Genomic DNA, 11,646 nt, shown 5'->3' on the forward strand with positions numbered 1-11,646 from the left:
CATCTCACGGTGCGCATCCTCGGCAGAGCCTGTTCCCAAAAAGGCAAACGTCCGGCTCCTTGTCCCACACGGAAGGTGGCAGCCCGGAAAGCTGTTGCTGGTCTTCACCTTCCCCCTGCAGCCTATTCACAGGCACAACAGGTTTGGGGATCTGTGCTTGCCCAGAGAAGGAACATCTCACGGTGCGCATCCTCGGCAGAGCCTGTTCCCGAAAAGGCAAACGTCCGGCTCCTTGTCCCACACGGAAGGTGGCAGCCCGGAAAGCTGTTGCTGGTCTTCACCTTCCCCCTGCAGCCTATTCACAGGCACAACAGGTTTTGGGATCTCTGCTTGCCCAAAGACGCAATCTCTCACGGTGCGCATCCTCGGCAGAGCCTGTTCCCGAAAAGGCAAACGTCCGGCTCCTTGTCCCACACGGAAGGTGGCAGCCCGGAAAGCTGTTGCTGGTCTTCACCTTCCCCCTGCAGCCTATTCACAGGCACAACAGTTTTTGGGATCTGTGCTTGCCCAAAGACCCAATCTCTCACGGTGCGCATCCTCGGCAGAGCCTGTTCCCGAAAAGGCAAACGTCCGGCTCCTTGTCCCACACGGAAGGTGGCAGCCCGGAAAGCTGTTGCTGGTCTTCACCTTCCCCCTGCAGCCTATTCACAGGCACAACAGGTTTTGGGATCTGTGCTTGCGCAGAGAAGGAACATCTCACGGTGCGCATCCTCGGCAGAGCCTGTTCCCAAAAAGGCAAACGTCCGGCTCCTTGTCCCACACGGAAGGTGGCAGCCCGGAAAGCTGTTGCTGGTCTTCACCTTCCCCCTGCAGCCTATTCACAGGCACAACAGGTTTGGGGATCTGTGCTTGCCCAGAGAAGGAACATCTCACGGTGCGCATCCTCGGCAGAGCCTGTTCCCGAAAAGGCAAACGTCCGGCTCCTTGTCCCACACGGAAGGTGGCAGCCCGGAAAGCTGTTGCTGGTCTTCACCTTCCCCCTGCAGCCTATTCACAGGCACAACAGGTTTTGGGATCTGTGCTTGCCCAAAGACGCAATCTCTCACGGTGCGCATCCTCGGCAGAGCCTGTTCCCGAAAAGGCAAACGTCCGGCTCCTTGTCCCACACGGAAGGTGGCAGCCCGGAAAGCTGTTGCTGGTCTTCACCTTCCCCCTGCAGCCTATTCACAGGCACAACAGATTTTGGGATCTCTGCTTGCGCAGAGAAGGAACATCTCACGGTGCGCATCCTCGGCAGAGCCTGTTCCCGAAAAGGCAAACGTCCGGCTCCTTGTCCCACACGGAAGGTGGCAGCCCGGAAAGCTGTTGCTGGTCTTCACCTTCCCCCTGCAGCCTATTCACAGGCACAACAGGTTTGGGGATCTGTGCTTGCCCAGAGAAGGAACATCTCACGGTGCGCATCCTCGGCAGAGCCTGTTCCCGAAAAGGCAAACGTCCGGCTCCTTGTCCCACACTGAAGGTGGCAGCCCGGAAAGCTGTTGCTGGTCTTCACCTTCCCCCTGCAGCCTATTCACAGGCACAACAGGTTTGGGGATCTGTGCTTGCCCAGAGAAGGAACATCTCACGGTGCGCATCCTCGGCAGAGCCTGTTCCCGAAAAGGCAAACGTCCGGCTCCTTGTCCCACACGGAAGGTGGCAGCCCGGAAAGCTGTTGCTGGTCTTCACCTTCCCCCTGCAGCCTATTCACAGGCACAACAGGTTTGGGGATCTGTGCTTGCGCAGAGAAGGAACATCTCACGGTGCGCATCCTCGGCAGAGCCTGTTCCCAAAAAGGCAAACGTCCGGCTCCTTGTCCCACACGGAAGGTGGCAGCCCGGAAAGCTGTTGCTGGTCTTCACCTTCCCCCTGCAGCCTATTCACAGGCACAACAGGTTTGGGGATCTGTGCTTGCGCAGAGAAGGAACATCTCACGGTGCGCATCCTCGGCAGAGCCTGTTCCCGAAAAGGCAAACGTCCGGCTCCTTGTCCCACACGGAAGGTGGCAGCCCGGAAAGCTGTTGCTGGTCTTCACCTTCCCCCTGCAGCCTATTCACAGGCACAACAGGTTTGGGGATCTGTGCTTGCCCAGAGAAGGAACATCTCACGGTGCGCATCCTCGGCAGAGCCTGTTCCCGAAAAGGCAAACGTCCGGCTCCTTGTCCCACACGGAAGGTGGCAGCCCGGAAAGCTGTTGCTGGTCTTCACCTTCCCCCTGCAGCCTATTCACAGGCACAACAGGTTTTGGGATCTGTGCTTGCCCAGAGAAGGAACATCTCACGGTGCGCATCCTCGGCAGAGCCTGTTCCCAAAAAGGCAAACGTCCGGCTCCTTGTCCCACACGGAAGGTGGCAGCCCGGAAAGCTGTTGCTGGTCTTCACCTTCCCCCTGCAGCCTATTCACAGGCACAACAGGTTTGGGGATCTGTGCTTGCCCAGAGAAGGAACATCTCACGGTGCGCATCCTCGGCAGAGCCTGTTCCCGAAAAGGCAAACGTCCGGCTCCTTGTCCCACACGGAAGGTGGCAGCCCGGAAAGCTGTTGCTGGTCTTCACCTTCCCCCTGCGGCCTATTCACAGGCACAACAGGTTTGGGGATCTATGCTTGCGCAGAGAAGGAACATCTCACGGTGCGCATCCTCGGCAGAGCCTGTTCCCGAAAAGGCAAACGTCCGGCTCCTTGTCCCACACGGAAGGTGGCAGCCCGGAAAGCTGTTGCTGGTCTTCACCTTCCCCCTGCAGCCTATTCACAGGCACAACAGGTGTGGGGATCTGTGCTTGCCCAAAGACGCAATCTCTCACGGTGCGCATCCTCGGCAGAGCCTGTTCCCGAAAAGGCAAACGTCCGGCTCCTTGTCCCACACGGAAGGTGGCAGCCCGGAAAGCTGTTGCTGGTCTTCACCTTCCCCCTGCAGCCTATTCACAGGCACAACAGGTTTTGGGATCTCTGCTTGCCCAAAGACGCAATCTCTCACGGTGCGCATCCTCGGCAGAGCCTGTTCCCGAAAAGGCAAACGTCCGGCTCCTTGTCCCACACGGAAGGTGGCAGCCCGGAAAGCTGTTGCTGGTCTTCACCTTCCCCCTGCAGCCTATTCACAGGCACAACAGTTTTTGGGATCTGTGCTTGCCCAAAGACCCAATCTCTCACGGTGCGCATCCTCGGCAGAGCCTGTTCCCGAAAAGGCAAACGTCCGGCTCCTTGTCCCACACGGAAGGTGGCAGCCCGGAAAGCTGTTGCTGGTCTTCACCTTCCCCCTGCAGCCTATTCACAGGCACAACAGGTTTTGGGATCTGTGCTTGCGCAGAGAAGGAACATCTCACGGTGCGCATCCTCGGCAGAGCCTGTTCCCAAAAAGGCAAACGTCCGGCTCCTTGTCCCACACGGAAGGTGGCAGCCCGGAAAGCTGTTGCTGGTCTTCACCTTCCCCCTGCAGCCTATTCACAGGCACAACAGGTTTTGGGATCTGTGCTTGCCCAGAGAAGGAACATCTCACGGTGCGCATCCTCGGCAGAGCCTGTTCCCGAAAAGGCAAACGTCCGGCTCCTTGTCCCACACGGAAGGTGGCAGCCCGGAAAGCTGTTGCTGGTCTTCACCTTCCCCCTGCAGCCTATTCACAGGCACAACAGGTTTTGGGATCTGTGCTTGCCCAAAGACGCAATCTCTCACGGTGCGCATCCTCGGCAGAGCCTGTTCCCGAAAAGGCAAACGTCCGGCTCCTTGTCCCACACGGAAGGTGGCAGCCCGGAAAGCTGTTGCTGGTCTTCACCTTCCCCCTGCAGCCTATTCACAGGCACAACAGGTTTTGGGATCTCTGCTTGCCCAAAGACGCAATCTCTCACGGTGCGCATCCTCGGCAGAGCCTGTTCCCGAAAAGGCAAACGTCCGGCTCCTTGTCCCACACGGAAGGTGGCAGCCCGGAAAGCTGTTGCTGGTCTTCACCTTCCCCCTGCAGCCTATTCACAGGCACAACAGGTTTGGGGATCTGTGCTTGCCCAAAGACCCAATCTCTCACGGTGCGCATCCTCGGCAGAGCCTGTTCCTGAAAAGGCAAACGTCCGGCTCCTTGTCCCACACGGAAGGTGGCAGCCCGGAAAGCTGTTGCTGGTCTTCACCTTCCCCCTGCAGCCTATTCACAGGCACAACAGGTTTTGGGATCTGTGCTTGCGCAGAGAAGGAACATCTCACGGTGCGCATCCTCGGCAGAGCCTGTTCCCAAAAAGGCAAACGTCCGGCTCCTTGTCCCACACGGAAGGTGGCAGCCCTGAAAGCTGTTGCTGGTCTTCACCTTCCCCCTGCAGCCTATTCACAGGCACAACAGGTTTTGGGATCTGTGCTTGCCCAGAGAAGGAACATCTCACGGTGCGCATCCTCGGCAGAGCCTGTTCCCGAAAAGGCAAACGTCCGGCTCCTTGTCCCACACGGAAGGTGGCAGCCCGGAAAGCTGTTGCTGGTCTTCACCTTCCCCCTGCAGCCTATTCACAGGCACAACAGGTTTTGGGATCTGTGCTTGCCCAAAGACGCAATCTCTCACGGTGCGCATCCTCGGCAGAGCCTGTTCCCGAAAAGGCAAACGTCCGGCTCCTTGTCCCACACGGAAGGTGGCAGCCCGGAAAGCTGTTGCTGGTCTTCACCTTCCCCCTGCAGCCTATTCACAGGCACAACAGGTTTTGGGATCTCTGCTTGCCCAGAGAAGGAACATCTCACGGTGCGCATCCTCGGCAGAGCCTGTTCCCGAAAAGGCAAACGTCCGGCTCCTTGTCCCACACGGAAGGTGGCAGCCCGGAAAGCTGTTGCTGGTCTTCACCTTCCCCCTGCAGCCTATTCACAGGCACAACAGGTTTGGGGATCTCTGCTTGCCCAGAGAAGGAACATCTCACGGTGCGCATCCTCGGCAGAGCCTGTTCCCGAAAAGGCAAACGTCCGGCTCCTTGTCCCACACGGAAGGTGGCAGCCCGGAAAGCTGTTGCTGGTCTTCACCTTCCCCCTGCAGCCTATTCACAGGCACAACAGGTTTTGGGATCTCTGCTTGCGCAGAGAAGGAACATCTCACGGTGCGCATCCTCGGCAGAGCCTGTTCCCGAAAAGGCAAACGTCCGGCTCCTTGTCCCACACGGAAGGTGGCAGCCCGGAAAGCTGTTGCTGGTCTTCACCTTCCCCCTGCAGCCTATTCACAGGCACAACAGGTTTGGGGATCTGTGCTTGCCCAGAGAAGGAACATCTCACGGTGCGCATCCTCGGCAGAGCCTGTTCCCAAAAAGGCAAACGTCCGGCTCCTTGTCCCACACGGAAGGTGGCAGCCCGGAAAGCTGTTGCTGGTCTTCACCTTCCCCCTGCAGCCTATTCACAGGCACAACAGGTTTTGGGATCTGTGCTTGCCCAGTGAAGGAACATCTCACGGTGCGCATCCTCGGCAGAGCCTGTTCCCGAAAAGGCAAACGTCCGGCTCCTTGTCCCACACGGAAGGTGGCAGCCCTGAAAGCTGTTGCTGGTCTTCACCTTCCCCGTGCAGCCTATTCACAGGCACCACCGCACTGGGAATCTCTGCTTTCCCAAAGACGCAATCTCTCACGGTGCGCATCCTCGGCAGAGCCTGTTCCCGAAAAGGCAAACGTCCGGCTCCTTGTCCCACACGGAAGGTGGCAGCCCGGAAAGCTGTTGCTGGTCTTCACCTTCCCCCTGCAGCCTATTCACAGGCACAACAGGTTTTGGGATCTCTGCTTGCGCAGAGAAGGAACATCTCACGGTGCGCATCCTCGGCAGAGCCTGTTCCCGAAAAGGCAAACGTCCGGCTCCTTGTCCCACACGGAAGGTGGCAGCCCGGAAAGCTGTTGCTGGTCTTCACCTTCCCCCTGCAGCCTATTCACAGGCACAACAGGTTTGGGGATCTGTGCTTGCCCAGAGAAGGAACATCTCACGGTGCGCATCCTCGGCAGAGCCTGTTCCCGAAAAGGCAAACGTCCGGCTCCTTGTCCCACACGGAAGGTGGCAGCCCGGAAAGCTGTTGCTGGTCTTCACCTTCCCCCTGCAGCCTATTCACAGGCACAACAGGTTTTGGGATCTCTGCTTGCGCAGAGAAGGAACATCTCACGGTGCGCATCCTCGGCAGAGCCTGTTCCCGAAAAGGCAAACGTCCGGCTCCTTGTCCCACACGGAAGGTGGCAGCCCTGAAAGCTGTTGCTGGTCTTCACCTTCCCCCTGCAGCCTATTCACAGGCACAACAGGTTTTGGGATCTGTGCTTGCCCAGAGAAGGAACATCTCACGGTGCGCATCCTCGGCAGAGCCTGTTCCCAAAAAGGCAAACGTCCGGCTCCTTGTCCCACACGGAAGGTGGCAGCCCGGAAAGCTGTTGCTGGTCTTCACCTTCCCCCTGCAGCCTATTCACAGGCACAACAGGTTTGGGGATCTGTGCTTGCCCAGAGAAGGAACATCTCACGGTGCGCATCCTCGGCAGAGCCTGTTCCCGAAAAGGCAAACGTCCGGCTCCTTGTCCCACACGGAAGGTGGCAGCCCGGAAAGCTGTTGCTGGTCTTCACCTTCCCCCTGCAGCCTATTCACAGGCACAACAGGTTTTGGGATCTCTGCTTGCCCAAAGACGCAATCTCTCACGGTGCGCATCCTCGGCAGAGCCTGTTCCCGAAAAGGCAAACGTCCGGCTCCTTGTCCCACACGGAAGGTGGCAGCCCGGAAAGCTGTTGCTGGTCTTCACCTTCCCCCTGCAGCCTATTCACAGGCACAACAGTTTTTGGGATCTGTGCTTGCCCAAAGACCCAATCTCTCACGGTGCGCATCCTCGGCAGAGCCTGTTCCCGAAAAGGCAAACGTCCGGCTCCTTGTCCCACACGGAAGGTGGCAGCCCGGAAAGCTGTTGCTGGTCTTCACCTTCCCCCTGCAGCCTATTCACAGGCACAACAGGTTTTGGGATCTGTGCTTGCGCAGAGAAGGAACATCTCACGGTGCGCATCCTCGGCAGAGCCTGTTCCCAAAAAGGCAAACGTCCGGCTCCTTGTCCCACACGGAAGGTGGCAGCCCGGAAAGCTGTTGCTGGTCTTCACCTTCCCCCTGCAGCCTATTCACAGGCACAACAGGTTTGGGGATCTGTGCTTGCCCAGAGAAGGAACATCTCACGGTGCGCATCCTCGGCAGAGCCTGTTCCCGAAAAGGCAAACGTCCGGCTCCTTGTCCCACACGGAAGGTGGCAGCCCGGAAAGCTGTTGCTGGTCTTCACCTTCCCCCTGCAGCCTATTCACAGGCACAACAGGTTTTGGGATCTGTGCTTGCCCAAAGACGCAATCTCTCACGGTGCGCATCCTCGGCAGAGCCTGTTCCCGAAAAGGCAAACGTCCGGCTCCTTGTCCCACACGGAAGGTGGCAGCCCGGAAAGCTGTTGCTGGTCTTCACCTTCCCCCTGCAGCCTATTCACAGGCACAACAGATTTTGGGATCTCTGCTTGCGCAGAGAAGGAACATCTCACGGTGCGCATCCTCGGCAGAGCCTGTTCCCGAAAAGGCAAACGTCCGGCTCCTTGTCCCACACGGAAGGTGGCAGCCCGGAAAGCTGTTGCTGGTCTTCACCTTCCCCCTGCAGCCTATTCACAGGCACAACAGGTTTGGGGATCTGTGCTTGCCCAGAGAAGGAACATCTCACGGTGCGCATCCTCGGCAGAGCCTGTTCCCGAAAAGGCAAACGTCCGGCTCCTTGTCCCACACTGAAGGTGGCAGCCCGGAAAGCTGTTGCTGGTCTTCACCTTCCCCCTGCAGCCTATTCACAGGCACAACAGGTTTGGGGATCTGTGCTTGCCCAGAGAAGGAACATCTCACGGTGCGCATCCTCGGCAGAGCCTGTTCCCGAAAAGGCAAACGTCCGGCTCCTTGTCCCACACGGAAGGTGGCAGCCCGGAAAGCTGTTGCTGGTCTTCACCTTCCCCCTGCAGCCTATTCACAGGCACAACAGGTTTGGGGATCTGTGCTTGCGCAGAGAAGGAACATCTCACGGTGCGCATCCTCGGCAGAGCCTGTTCCCAAAAAGGCAAACGTCCGGCTCCTTGTCCCACACGGAAGGTGGCAGCCCGGAAAGCTGTTGCTGGTCTTCACCTTCCCCCTGCAGCCTATTCACAGGCACAACAGGTTTGGGGATCTGTGCTTGCGCAGAGAAGGAACATCTCACGGTGCGCATCCTCGGCAGAGCCTGTTCCCGAAAAGGCAAACGTCCGGCTCCTTGTCCCACACGGAAGGTGGCAGCCCGGAAAGCTGTTGCTGGTCTTCACCTTCCCCCTGCAGCCTATTCACAGGCACAACAGGTTTGGGGATCTGTGCTTGCCCAGAGAAGGAACATCTCACGGTGCGCATCCTCGGCAGAGCCTGTTCCCGAAAAGGCAAACGTCCGGCTCCTTGTCCCACACGGAAGGTGGCAGCCCGGAAAGCTGTTGCTGGTCTTCACCTTCCCCCTGCAGCCTATTCACAGGCACAACAGGTTTTGGGATCTGTGCTTGCCCAGAGAAGGAACATCTCACGGTGCGCATCCTCGGCAGAGCCTGTTCCCAAAAAGGCAAACGTCCGGCTCCTTGTCCCACACGGAAGGTGGCAGCCCGGAAAGCTGTTGCTGGTCTTCACCTTCCCCCTGCAGCCTATTCACAGGCACAACAGGTTTGGGGATCTGTGCTTGCCCAGAGAAGGAACATCTCACGGTGCGCATCCTCGGCAGAGCCTGTTCCCGAAAAGGCAAACGTCCGGCTCCTTGTCCCACACGGAAGGTGGCAGCCCGGAAAGCTGTTGCTGGTCTTCACCTTCCCCCTGCGGCCTATTCACAGGCACAACAGGTTTGGGGATCTATGCTTGCGCAGAGAAGGAACATCTCACGGTGCGCATCCTCGGCAGAGCCTGTTCCCGAAAAGGCAAACGTCCGGCTCCTTGTCCCACACGGAAGGTGGCAGCCCGGAAAGCTGTTGCTGGTCTTCACCTTCCCCCTGCAGCCTATTCACAGGCACAACAGGTGTGGGGATCTGTGCTTGCCCAAAGACGCAATCTCTCACGGTGCGCATCCTCGGCAGAGCCTGTTCCCGAAAAGGCAAACGTCCGGCTCCTTGTCCCACACGGAAGGTGGCAGCCCGGAAAGCTGTTGCTGGTCTTCACCTTCCCCCTGCAGCCTATTCACAGGCACAACAGGTTTTGGGATCTCTGCTTGCCCAAAGACGCAATCTCTCACGGTGCGCATCCTCGGCAGAGCCTGTTCCCGAAAAGGCAAACGTCCGGCTCCTTGTCCCACACGGAAGGTGGCAGCCCGGAAAGCTGTTGCTGGTCTTCACCTTCCCCCTGCAGCCTATTCACAGGCACAACAGTTTTTGGGATCTGTGCTTGCCCAAAGACCCAATCTCTCACGGTGCGCATCCTCGGCAGAGCCTGTTCCCGAAAAGGCAAACGTCCGGCTCCTTGTCCCACACGGAAGGTGGCAGCCCGGAAAGCTGTTGCTGGTCTTCACCTTCCCCCTGCAGCCTATTCACAGGCACAACAGGTTTTGGGATCTGTGCTTGCGCAGAGAAGGAACATCTCACGGTGCGCATCCTCGGCAGAGCCTGTTCCCAAAAAGGCAAACGTCCGGCTCCTTGTCCCACACGGAAGGTGGCAGCCCGGAAAGCTGTTGCTGGTCTTCACCTTCCCCCTGCAGCCTATTCACAGGCACAACAGGTTTTGGGATCTGTGCTTGCCCAGAGAAGGAACATCTCACGGTGCGCATCCTCGGCAGAGCCTGTTCCCGAAAAGGCAAACGTCCGGCTCCTTGTCCCACACGGAAGGTGGCAGCCCGGAAAGCTGTTGCTGGTCTTCACCTTCCCCCTGCAGCCTATTCACAGGCACAACAGGTTTTGGGATCTGTGCTTGCCCAAAGACGCAATCTCTCACGGTGCGCATCCTCGGCAGAGCCTGTTCCCGAAAAGGCAAACGTCCGGCTCCTTGTCCCACACGGAAGGTGGCAGCCCGGAAAGCTGTTGCTGGTCTTCACCTTCCCCCTGCAGCCTATTCACAGGCACAACAGGTTTGGGGATCTCTGCTTGCCCAGAGAAGGAACATCTCACGGTGCGCATCCTCGGCAGAGCCTGTTCCCAAAAAGGCAAACGTCCGGCTCCTTGTCCCACACGGAAGGTGGCAGCCCGGAAAGCTGTTGCTGGTCTTCACCTTCCCCCTGCAGCCTATTCACAGGCACAACAGGTTTTGGGATCTGTGCTTGCCCAGAGAAGGAACATCTCACGGTGCGCATCCTCGGCAGAGCCTGTTCCCGAAAAGGCAAACGTCCGGCTCCTTGTCCCACACGGAAGGTGGCAGCCCTGAAAGCTGTTGCTGGTCTTCACCTTCCCCGTGCAGCCTATTCACAGGCACCACCGCACTGGGAATCTCTGCTTTCCCAAAGACGCAATCTCTCACGGTGCGCATCCTCGGCAGAGCCTGTTCCCGAAAAGGCAAACGTCCGGCTCCTTGTCCCACACGGAAGGTGGCAGCCCGGAAAGCTGTTGCTGGTCTTCACCTTCCCCCTGCAGCCTATTCACAGGCACAACAGGTTTTGGGATCTCTGCTTGCCCAAAGACGCAATCTCTCACGGTGCGCATCCTCGGCAGAGCCTGTTCCCGAAAAGGCAAACGTCCGGCTCCTTGTCCCACACGGAAGGTGGCAGCCCGGAAAGCTGTTGCTGGTCTTCACCTTCCCCCTGCAGCCTATTCACAGGCACAACAGTTTTTGGGATCTGTGCTTGCCCAAAGACCCAATCTCTCACGGTGCGCATCCTCGGCAGAGCCTGTTCCCGAAAAGGCAAACGTCCGGCTCCTTGTCCCACACGGAAGGTGGCAGCCCGGAAAGCTGTTGCTGGTCTTCACCTTCCCCCTGCAGCCTATTCACAGGCACAACAGGTTTTGGGATCTGTGCTTGCGCAGAGAAGGAACATCTCACGGTGCGCATCCTCGGCAGAGCCTGTTCCCAAAAAGGCAAACGTCCGGCTCCTTGTCCCACACGGAAGGTGGCAGCCCGGAAAGCTGTTGCTGGTCTTCACCTTCCCCCTGCAGCCTATTCACAGGCACAACAGGTTTGGGGATCTGTGCTTGCCCAGAGAAGGAACATCTCACGGTGCGCATCCTCGGCAGAGCCTGTTCCCGAAAAGGCAAACGTCCGGCTCCTTGTCCCACACGGAAGGTGGCAGCCCGGAAAGCTGTTGCTGGTCTTCACCTTCCCCCTGCAGCCTATTCACAGGCACAACAGGTTTTGGGATCTGTGCTTGCCCAAAGACGCAATCTCTCACGGTGCGCATCCTCGGCAGAGCCTGTTCCCGAAAAGGCAAACGTCCGGCTCCTTGTCCCACACGGAAGGTGGCAGCCCGGAAAGCTGTTGCTGGTCTTCACCTTCCCCCTGCAGCCTATTCACAGGCACAACAGATTTTGGGATCTCTGCTTGCGCAGAGAAGGAACATCTCACGGTGCGCATCCTCGGCAGAGCCTGTTCCCGAAAAGGCAAACGTCCGGCTCCTTGTCCCACACGGAAGGTGGCAGCCCGGAAAGCTGTTGCTGGTCTTCACCTTCCCCCTGCAGCCTATTCACAGGCACAACAGGTTTGGGGATCTGTGCTTGCCCAGAGAAGGAACATCTCACGGTGCGCATCCTCGGCAGAGCCTGTTCCCGAAAAGGCAAACGTCCGG

Source organism: Haliaeetus albicilla, chromosome 30 (assembly GCF_947461875.1).
Source record: "Haliaeetus albicilla chromosome 30, bHalAlb1.1, whole genome shotgun sequence".
NCBI classification, from domain to species: domain Eukaryota; kingdom Metazoa; phylum Chordata; class Aves; order Accipitriformes; family Accipitridae; genus Haliaeetus; species Haliaeetus albicilla.